We start from the raw sequence: 11,037 nt of genomic DNA, 5'->3' as shown, positions 1-11,037 counted from the left end.
ATCGAGAGGAAATGGACAAATTTCTATAAACACACAAACTACCAAGACCTTCACAAGAAAAAAATACAAAATCTGAACAGACCTACAATGAGTAAACAGATTGAATCAACGACTCTTAACTATAGGAAACAAACTGAGAGTTGCTGGAGGGGAGGTAGGTGGGGGGATGGTGTAGTTGGGTGATGTGCATTAAGGAGGGCACCTGATGTAATGAGCACTGGGTGTTATATGGAACTGGTAAATCACTAAATTTTACCCCTGAAACCAATAATACACTATATGTTAACTAATTGAACTTAAATTAAAAAAAAAATTTTTTAATCTCCAAACAAGAAAAGCCCTGGATCAGGTGGCTTCTCTGATGAATTCTACCAAACATTTAAAGAAGCATTAACACCAATACTATTCAAACTCTTTCAAAAAAAGAAGAGAAAGTAATACTTCCTAACCTATGAGACCAGCATTACCGAAGCCAAAGATGCCACATGAAAACTACAGGACAATATCTCTTATGAATATGGATGCAAAAATCTTCAGTAAAAACCAACAAACCAAGGGGCACCTGGGTGGCTCAGTCCTTAAGGGTCTGCCTTTGGCTCAGGTCATGATCCCAGGGTTCTGGAATCGAGCCCCACATCAGGCTTTCTGCTCAGCAGGAAGCCTGTTTCTCCCTCTCCCACTCCCTGCTTGTGTTCCCTTTTTCACTGTGTCTCAGTCAAATAAATAAATAAAATCTTTAAAAACAAAACAAAACAAAACAAAAAACCTAGCACACCAAATCCAGCAGCACATTAAAGGATTATATGCCATAACTAACTAGGCTTTATTTCAGGGATGCCATGGTGGTTCCACATAAGAAAATCAAACAATGTAGTACATCGTATTAATAGAATAAAGGAAGAAAGATGTACATGATAATCTCAGTCAACAAAAAGAATATGACAAATTCAACACCTTTTCCAGATAAAAATGTTCGGATAACTAAGAACAGAAGGGAACTTACTCGACACAATACAAGACATTTTAAAAAACCCATTCATCATATTCAATGGTGAAAGACTGAAAGCTTTCCCCCTAAGATTAGGAACAAGACAAGGATGCACATTTTCACCACTGCTATTTCACATTGTACTGGAATTCTAGCCAGAGGAATCAGGCAAGAAACAGAAACTAAAGACATTCAAATAGGTGAAGAAGGAGGAGGAGAAGGAGGAGGAGGAGAAAAAGAAATAAAACAATCCCTATTGGGGGCAAATTATATGATCTTGTATATAAAAATCCTGAAGAACCCATAAAAATGAGCTAATGAACTAATTGAGCAAAACTCCAGAATACAAGATCAACACTCAGAAAACCAGTTGTATTTCCATACACTAGGAATAAACAATCCAAACAGTGAATTAAATAACAATTCCACTTACAATAGCAGCAAAAAGAATAAATACATAGGAATAAATGTAACTAAGCAGATGCAAGACTTGCACACTTAAAACTAAAGAATCACTGGAAGATACTAGAGACTCCCTAATAAATGAAAAAAAACATGGATTGGAAGACTTAATATGGTTAAGATGGGAATACTCTCCCAAGATGATCTACAGATTCAATGCAATCCCTATCAAAATCCCAGCAACCAATTTTGCAGAAGTGGAAAAGCTTAGCCTAAAATTCATATGGAATTGCAAGGATGTCAAATAGGCTCAAAAATCTTGAAAAAGAAAAACAAAGTTAGACAACTCAGGTTTCCTGATTTCAAAACTTACTACAAAGCTGCAATAACCAAAACAGTGTAGTACAGGAATACAGATAGACATACATCAATGAAATTGAACTGATGTGTCCATATATAAACCAGTCTATCTGTGGTCAACTGATTATCAACAATGGTGACTGGACCACTCAATGGGAAAGAATACTCTTATTCAAAAAATGATGCTAGGAGCAGGACGGTGGCCATGGAAGTCGGAATCCGCTAAGGAGTGTGTAACAACTCACCTGCCGAATCAACTAGCCCTGAAAATGGATGGCGCTGGAGCGTCGGGCCCATACCCGGCCGTCGCTGGCAGTCGTTAAGTTACAAGCCAGTCTGTATGTTTATTATCAAATCTGTAAGAATGCAGGAACATGTACTGATGACAATAATCTATGTGTAGGAATCAGTCCAGATGTGTTTTTCCCTAGCAACTTGTCTGAAACCATATAATGGTGTGCATTTTTCTTTAAGAAAGGGTCTATATAATCATTTTCTGGAAAGTATAGGTATCTGTACTGATGTTTTTATATGAAGAACATAGTGTCTTTGTGGGTTTAAAGACAACTGTGAAATAAAATTGTTTCACCTGCCTAAAAAAAAACAAAAAATGATGCTAGGAACATTGGATATGCACAAGCGAAAGAATGAAGCTAGACTCTAACCTTACACTATATACAAAAATTAACTCAAAATTAATCAAAGACCTAAAACTACAAAATTCTTAGAAGAAAACAAAGGGGTGGGGGCACCTGGGTGGCTCAGTTGTTAAGCGTCTGCCTTCGGCTCAGGTCATGATCCTAGGGTTCTGGGATCGAGCTCCGCACATCAGAGCGGAACTTGCCGCAGGAAGCCTGCTTCTTCCTCTCCCATTCCCCCTGCTTGTGTTCCCTCTCTTGCTGTGTCTCTCTCTGTCAAATAAATAAATAAAATCTTAAAAAAAAAAGAAAACAAAGGGGTGAATCTTCATGGCCTTCGATTAGCAATGGATTCTTATATTTGACACCAAAAGCACAATCAATTTAAAAAATAAGCTGAACTTTATCAAGATTAAAAATATTTGCACATTAAAGAATACTATCAACAGAATAAAAGGGCAACCCACAAAATGGGAAAAATATATGCAGATCATATATCTGATAAGGGTTCAGTACCCAGAATATTTTAAAATGGGCTAAAGACTTGGATAGACAGTTCTCCAAAGAAGATATACAAATGGCCAAAAGCACACATAAAGATGCTCAACACCACTAGTCATTTCAAAAATGTAAATCAAAACCACAATGAGATACCACTTCAGATATATTTGGTTGGCTAAAACAAAAAACAAAAACAAATCAGAAAATAAGTATTGACAAGGATGTGGAGAAAGTGAAACACTCATATGTTGCCGGTGAAAATGTCAAATGGTACACCTGCTGTAGCAAACAGTTTGGCAGTTCCTCTCCTCAAAAATTTAAACAGAACATTACAATATGAACCTGCAATTCCACTCCTAGATATATATTCAGATAAACTGGAAACAGACCCTCAAATAAATCTTGTAATTAATGCCCGTTGGAACACTATTCACAATAGCAAAAAGGAGGAAACAACCCAAATTACCATCAAAGATGAATGGATAAAAGAAAAAAATATGAGGGGCACCTGGGTGGCTCAGTGAGTTAAGCATTCAGCTCCTGATTTCAGGTCAGGTCATGATTTCAGAATCCTGGGATCAAGTCTTGCGGCAGGCTCCATGCTCAGCAGGTAGTTCCCTCTCCCTCTACCCCTTCCCCCACTTGCTCTCTGTCTCTCTCTAAAATAAATAAATAAATCTTTTAAAAAGATGAATGAATAAACAAAACATAATATAGTCACACAAAGCAATATTATTCAACTATAAGAAAGAATGAATTACTAATACACACTACAACATGAATGAACCTTGAAGATATTGCGCTAAGTAAAAGACGTCAGACACAAAAGGTCACATATTGTATGGTTTCATTTATATGAAATATCCAGGATGGGCAAATCCATAGAGACAACAAATTCATGGCGGCAGAGTTTGTGGGGAAAGGAGAATGGGGAGTGACTATTTAATGTGTATGCAGTTTCCTTTTGGGGTGATGAAAATATTCTGGAACTAGAGTGATGATGGTTGTACAACATTGTTAATGTACTAAATGTAACTGAATTAAACACTAAAATGGTTTAAAAGTTGAATTTTATGTTACATGTATTTTGCCATAATAAAATACATAAAAAGAAAAAAGTTCAATGACCATGTTCAAGTGGTAATAAGTCAGTAACACCAACTTTGCTGATGAAAATATTTCTAGAAATAAGAAAATTGATAACACATATACAAACGATTTCAAAATTAGTACAAAGTACTAAACTTACTGCCAAGACTCAGAGAGAGGGCAAAGTATAAGATAATCTGGACCTTTTCTTTCAAAGTAATGATGATTTTTTAAAAGAATATTTTACAATTTTAAGAGATAGCAAATACATGGGATTTATTACTCCCACAGAAGTGCAAATTGACTATGTAAAAATAACTTCAAAATTATTTAAAATAAAATATGATAGTCATAATGACTTAAGGAAATTTTGCAATGTTTTAAACCTGACATTTTGAGACTGATATGAAGAAGAGAAAGCCTTCTTTCCTTCAACATATCCCTTGGTTCTACTAGTGGAAACTAAATATTGGGCAAGAAAAATAGTGGACCAACTCCACATGGCAGTTTTTATATTCTTAACTCACTATACTTTTAGAAGTTCAATCTGAGTCTTCACAACCTACTTTATCCCAAGCCTGCCTACAAAACATTTCATTGACAGATGTGGCTGGTGGTAGGTTTCCATTTTTAACAAAAGTTAGTTTCTTGTCTTGAGGTTTGAGTTTGTTTGAAAATCTTTCTGTATTTCTTTTTCTAATTATGTTGGTTCATCCACTAAAATACTGTTTTCATAACAACTACTATTCACGGATGCCTATTTTTAATTTATATGAAAGGAAAACTGTAATTTAGAAACACAATGGCACATTTTTAAAATATTCATTTATAAATGGGCTAGCTTTGGACCAATCAGCTAGCTTTAGGAAAAAATGTTTATATTTTTGTTTCTTTTTAAAATTATACTAAAATTATTCAAAACCATTTATTTACTGTTAGATTCAGAATGCTTGCATCTGGTGGTGATACAGGTATCATGCCAATGATTAAGCTCTTAGATTAGCAGTGCTAATAATAATTTGTACACAGATGTTATAAAAAATAACCTCTTCTTATTCTAGTTATGCTTATTTTTATGTAACACAAAATTGGGGGGTTTTTTTCAAGTAAACAAATGACATCCACATTTTAAACCCAAGTAAGTTCCTGGCTCAACTCCTACAAGTTGAAATCTTCCCTCTGTAGTTACATTTCTCCTTTTTAAATCAATTACTACATTAATTGTAAAGAAGTTTTATGCCAAAATTATCACAATACCCCAGGGGGGAAAAGTCATAGGCTCTATATATAAATTAAACAGTACAAATGAAGTATTGGCATACATCAATTCATTCATTTTTTAATATAAGAGATGTTGTACATCTACAGTTTGTCAAGCACAAGGCAAGGTGCAAGTGATATAGCAGAGAATAAATACAGATCCTGTTTGCAAGGAGGTTACCCTGTTGTCAGAGTATTGAATATACAACTATTCAAATAACTAAATAATTTTTTAAAGGTCATGGCATCCCTCTTTTCAAGTGATTTTTTAAAATTTCAAACATTTTACACTTTGTTTTGTAAAACCATTATTAAGACATGAAACACTCGTATTAAACTGAACTACCAGAGTTTTTTTAAGATTAAAGCTTAATGTTTGATAAGTGCTGTCAAGACTTTGGATTAAGCATTATAAACATCAATAATATTTATGTGAACCTAGGAAGTGCTCAGCAAAACTATATTAGTTAGGGCCTTTCATGTTTCAGGGAATATAGATCCACCAGGATGATGCAGATTCACTGGAAGAACACATGGGGAAGAAATTAATCTGAGGAAACTGACACAGCTTCTATACAACCAGACAACACAGAGAAATATAAAGAAGCAACAACTGTCTTCAAGCCCAAATAGCAATTCTAGTAACCAACTAGTGGCTCTGATGACGTGTTCATGTAATGATCGCCTCTGTCTCAAATATGTATTATCTGTCTCATAGTAACCGCCATTTGAAGTCAGCATTCAGTCTTCTCTTTCTCGCACGTCACAACAAAACCATCAGCAAATCCTGACTGCTCTAGATTCAAAATATAGCCTGAATCCCACCACTTCTCACGAGTTCCACAGCTAATGCCATTTCAAGCCACCATCATCTCTCTCCTGGACTGATCATCCTGTTTCTGCTCTCTCCCTCAGTCCAGTCTCCACACAGCAGCCTGAGCTGTTGTTAAAGTGCACGTCATGTCTTGTACAACACTTTTCTGTTCAAAATCCTCCAGTGGCTTCCCAGCACACTTAAAATAAAAGTGCCTCGCCATGGTTTGTAAGGCTTTATAGAATTTGAGTCCTGGATACTTCCAATCTCATTAACTACCAGTTTCATTACCTATCTCCCACTGCTCCAACATTGACCTTCTCCCTGTCTCTTAAAAAACAACAATACTCCTGCCTCAAATCTTTTCCAAATGCTATTTTCTCTGCTGATAAATACTCTTCCCCCACGTGCTCTCTCCCTCATGTCTTCTAGATCTCTTCTCAATTCAACTATCTCCTCCTAAGAAAAGCCTTCCTTGGCCACCCAATCTAAAAAAAACAGAACAAACAAAAACATATAAAAATTCTATTCCCATCTCCGATTTATTTTTCTTTGTGGACTTAGCACTACCTAAAATAATATTATATAATTATTCTTTATTTAAGGCCAGTCTCCCCAACTAGAATGTAAGCTAATGAAGGTAAACTTTGCTCACTATTTCATCTTCAGCAGCTTAAATAGTGCCTCGCACATAGCAGATATTCAGTATTTATTTAATAACTATTTCTTCTGACTCAATATCCCTCTGTCTGCCTTTCTCTCTACTGCCTCTGCTTCTGTAGGTCTAGAATTCAAAACTTCTAAGAAACACTCCCCTTTCCTGAGTTAATCACCATTCAACAGTGATTGTCTAATTAGATCAGGTTACCCAGTAGGCAGCCAGATGGGAGTCTTGGCTATAGCACCAATCTCTGGTCCCCAATCTCTTATGGCTAGAGCTTCAAGGCACATGGCATAAAACATGAATCCCCTGTGGCCATTTTCCTCATGTTTTGTGAAAACATAATAGGCATTTAGTTTCTTGGACTCCCGTCTAATATAAAAATAACAAAGTAGAGGGGTGCCTGGGTGGCTCAGTCCATTAAATGTCTGCCTTAGGCTCAGGTCATGATCTCAGGGTTCTGGGATCAAGCCCCACATCCTTTGGGATCCCTGCTCAGCTGGGAGCCTGCTTCTCCCTCTCCCTCTGCAGCTCCCCCTACTTGTGCCCTCGCATGCACTCTCTCTCTCTCTCTGTCAAATAAATAAATAAAATCTTTTTAAAAAAAATAACAAAGTAGATCTTTCACTTTGGTTATTTTCCTTCACTCTTTCTCTTTCCATTATGGGTTACAAATTTTCGTGCCACCTATCGAAGGCAACAAATAGGGCCAAACTTCAAAGGGAATTCCTTTCTTCTCCCCACCAAAATGCTTATTCTATCTCTCCCTCTGAGCAAACCCCTAATCCCACCCTCACTATTTCCCTTCAGTTTTTATGGGGAAAATTTTCTAATATATAAATTTGTGAGCCATGGTGTTGTAGGTAATTTATTACTTTTTTCTGAAGACTTTTTTTCTCATTTTAATAAGGAATCTTATAGAAAGCGTGCTTTAACCCAGGAGCAAGAACCTTTAATATGCAATTTTGGGCAGTAGGACGATGATTATGAAGATAATGGCCTTCCTAAAATCCCTCAAATGACTTCACTTGCATGACTATTATTAACCTATTCATGAAACTATCCTGTTGTGTGCAATTCTCATTCATTCACACATTCATTCAGCAAATATTATTGAGTGCCTATTTTGATAAGGCACCACACAGGGCTCTTGGGTCACAAGAGTGGGCTTTCAGCAGAAAGTTATCCTCTTAATGTTTTATTATTAAATATTTCTGGGAATAAATACACTGCTAAAGCATGTTTAACCAGCAACAATCAGGGTGGATTACTCAGACTTCTTTACTATGGATCACCTGTTTATAGGCAGTACAGGTATATTATGAAATTATTAAATGTATGGGGTAAATTTTCTAATGTATAAATCCCTATGATATGGTGTCACTTCCAATTTAGTTAAGAAATCTACACTGTACTCAATTTACTCAACAAGCTGTTTTACTTTTTTAATATTTATTAAAAGATGAGTACCATGACTAAGTATATACTGTTTACACATATTTACTCACAAGTACAAACAATTTACTTAAGCTTCCATAAATTTCCATTATATCCATTCATTTTGTTCATATGGTCAAAACGTGTTTTATTTCATAAATGGGTCAACCACTTCTATTTTTGATAAAAAGGTAATATCCATTCTTTATAAATATTTGAAAAATGTTCATCTTCACCAGCTTTAAAATCATCTCTTTAGCCAGTTTTAATGTGCCCTACAATATAGCCACAATACATTGCATTACCATCTGCACTAAATGCTATCCTCCCACTCTGCCTTGTTATTCTTACACCTAATCCTCTTTGTAACCCTTACACCTCCCACACTATCCTAACTTCATAATTGTCACAAAGGAAATGATCATTTCATCTCACACACCATCATTTTCAGCAAATTTTCTCATCCTGGTGATGTGGCCTTTAATTCCAGCCATCTGACTATATAAGACCTTTCTTCTCAGGCCATCAGTGGGATGACATTGATAAACTCGGTCCCTCTACTCCTCTAAATAGATGACTGCTATATTTTGCTTTGACTCTTAGACATATTGAACATATAGATAACATTTTGATAGCCTCATGTTCACAGACTTTTTTGTATCTCCACAACATTTTTATGTTCTCCTGCAATGCCATTTTAAGATCAAATATCTAAGCCACTTAACTTAATTGGGAAACATTGTGCTAATTAAGCCAAGGGTGTTGTTTCAAGTGCCATAATAACCAATTAGCTGGAAAAAAAGCAAATATAAAAAAGACTATATCTCTATGGTGGGTAAAGCACTCACCATTTCATCAATATCAGAGGAGGTGACCAATGTATAGAGATTACCAAGTGGTATAGCACCATATTTGAAAAGCAATTCATATTCTATGCTCACTAGGTCAGCAGTATCAACTCCACATGCTCTGGATAACATATTAAATGCATATAATTGCTATGGAATATTAATTATATAAGCATAATTAATTTGTGCAACATTCTTATCCACAGATAGCTGCATTTAAGGTGAAGGGACAGATCTCATTCCATAGAATTGATCAGGTGGAAAGATTCACTGAACTGGGAGTTATGAGACCTAACCTAGTTCTTGACTCTTTTTTCAATCCCAAATGATAACTACTTAAACCAGATTGTATCAGAGGATGGAAAAGGCAAGAAAGGTGAAAATGTCTCTAAAATTCTCTTTTGGTGGGATAGATAATAAATCCACTATGTCTAAATAATGGAGAGAAAGAACATTGGAAAGCCCTCACAGTTCCATAATGAACTGACAGACAATAAGCAGTACTCCAAGGAAGTAAGCAGTCAGTGTTAATAAAGGGAACCATAAAGGGATATATTCCTTCCTATCTACAGAGCATCTACTGATTCAGATATGCCAGACTGACATGACAGAAATGAACATAATAGTGTCTCTCAAGATGGGTATATGGCCCAGGGAGTCTGAACAGGTGTTTTCTATAAGATTTTTAAAAATTTTTTGTCTTAATTTCCATGTTAAGTTTTTAAATTATTATCAGCATTTTACTTATCATATGAATGCTTGCCTTCCAATTATACTACAATGTAATTTTGGTGCCCATGACAATTTACAATTACAATTACATTACATTACATTAGCCCCAAACAATCACCTAAAATGAAAACACTAAATTTATAATGCACTCTCCAACAAGGAGCGTTTCAAATCTGAGTATGAATCAGTTTTTCAAATATATTTACCTTACACGATCATTCTTCTCCTGTTCCACCCAATACATTCACTGACTTAAATCTACTTTAAGAATTTCTAGCTTTTGTCATATTACTGGCCCATGAAATGACTTCAATGTCTGCCAAAGGTGCTACCATCCAATGGTTCTAGAGCTACCAATTTTTAAGTTGTCAGAGAAATGTCAGGTTCCCATTCTGTGCCGTGCTTTAACACCTCAGCCTAAGTAGTGTCAGTTGTGCCCATAGACTCAGAGAGTCTCTCGTGAAAGCTTCTTCAGCTACCACCTGCAGCTCTTCTCTCCCCAGAATTGGATATGGGCCCACTGAGCCAGGTCATGGAACCAATACCTGAGACAGACAAACACTATTGCATTACATGGTTGCTTTGCACAAGGTCAAAATCCTCCTTTCTTTGGAAAGAAAATGTAAAGCAAAATAACTTCCAATGATGCTCTGATCCAGTTCATAAGACATATTGGAACATATCTCAATCCTAACTGGCATATTTTGCCTCAGTCTACCCCCTATTGCCCAGAATCCCATTATAAGGCAATAAGGACCATTCGGGGGGCGGGGAGGGGATGCAACCTAAAGGAAGAAATAGAGAGGCAAAAAGAACTTTAAAAAACTTGTGTTCAAAAGAAAAGGGTAATTCTCAATGCACCATGTTTCTAAACTTACCCTCCACAGATCTATGATTCCTACAGTGAGTAGCGGCCTCTAAGCAAAATTTGAAAAGGCCATTTCAGTTTGCTGTAAGACACTGGCTCACAGATGGCACTCTTTGATAGTCTTTTAATGGAATATATCACTAAAGAAAGGGAGGGATTCTCCATCACTTCACCATAAACTACCATTCAGCTCTGGGGTATGTCAGGAAAGGGTAGCTGCAAGGGCAGCAGCAAGGTCCAACAGGAGCCTGAGGGAGCTGGCAAGAAATAGTAGGTTTCTTTTTAAGAATACATGTGAAAGATAATCTGGAAAGTTTGAGAATACCAGTGTCCTTCATAAGAAGGTGGGGGTCAAAAGTCAAGAAATTTTGGTCATTATTCTTAATTTGACCCTTGGAGAAAGTCAGGTTACAATGATAATGGCTACCATTTATTCAAA

The sequence above is a fragment of the Zalophus californianus genome, chromosome 3 (genome assembly GCF_009762305.2).
Source record: "Zalophus californianus isolate mZalCal1 chromosome 3, mZalCal1.pri.v2, whole genome shotgun sequence".
Lineage (NCBI taxonomy): Eukaryota > Metazoa > Chordata > Mammalia > Carnivora > Otariidae > Zalophus > Zalophus californianus.
Note: the sequence above shows the minus strand (reverse complement) of the source record.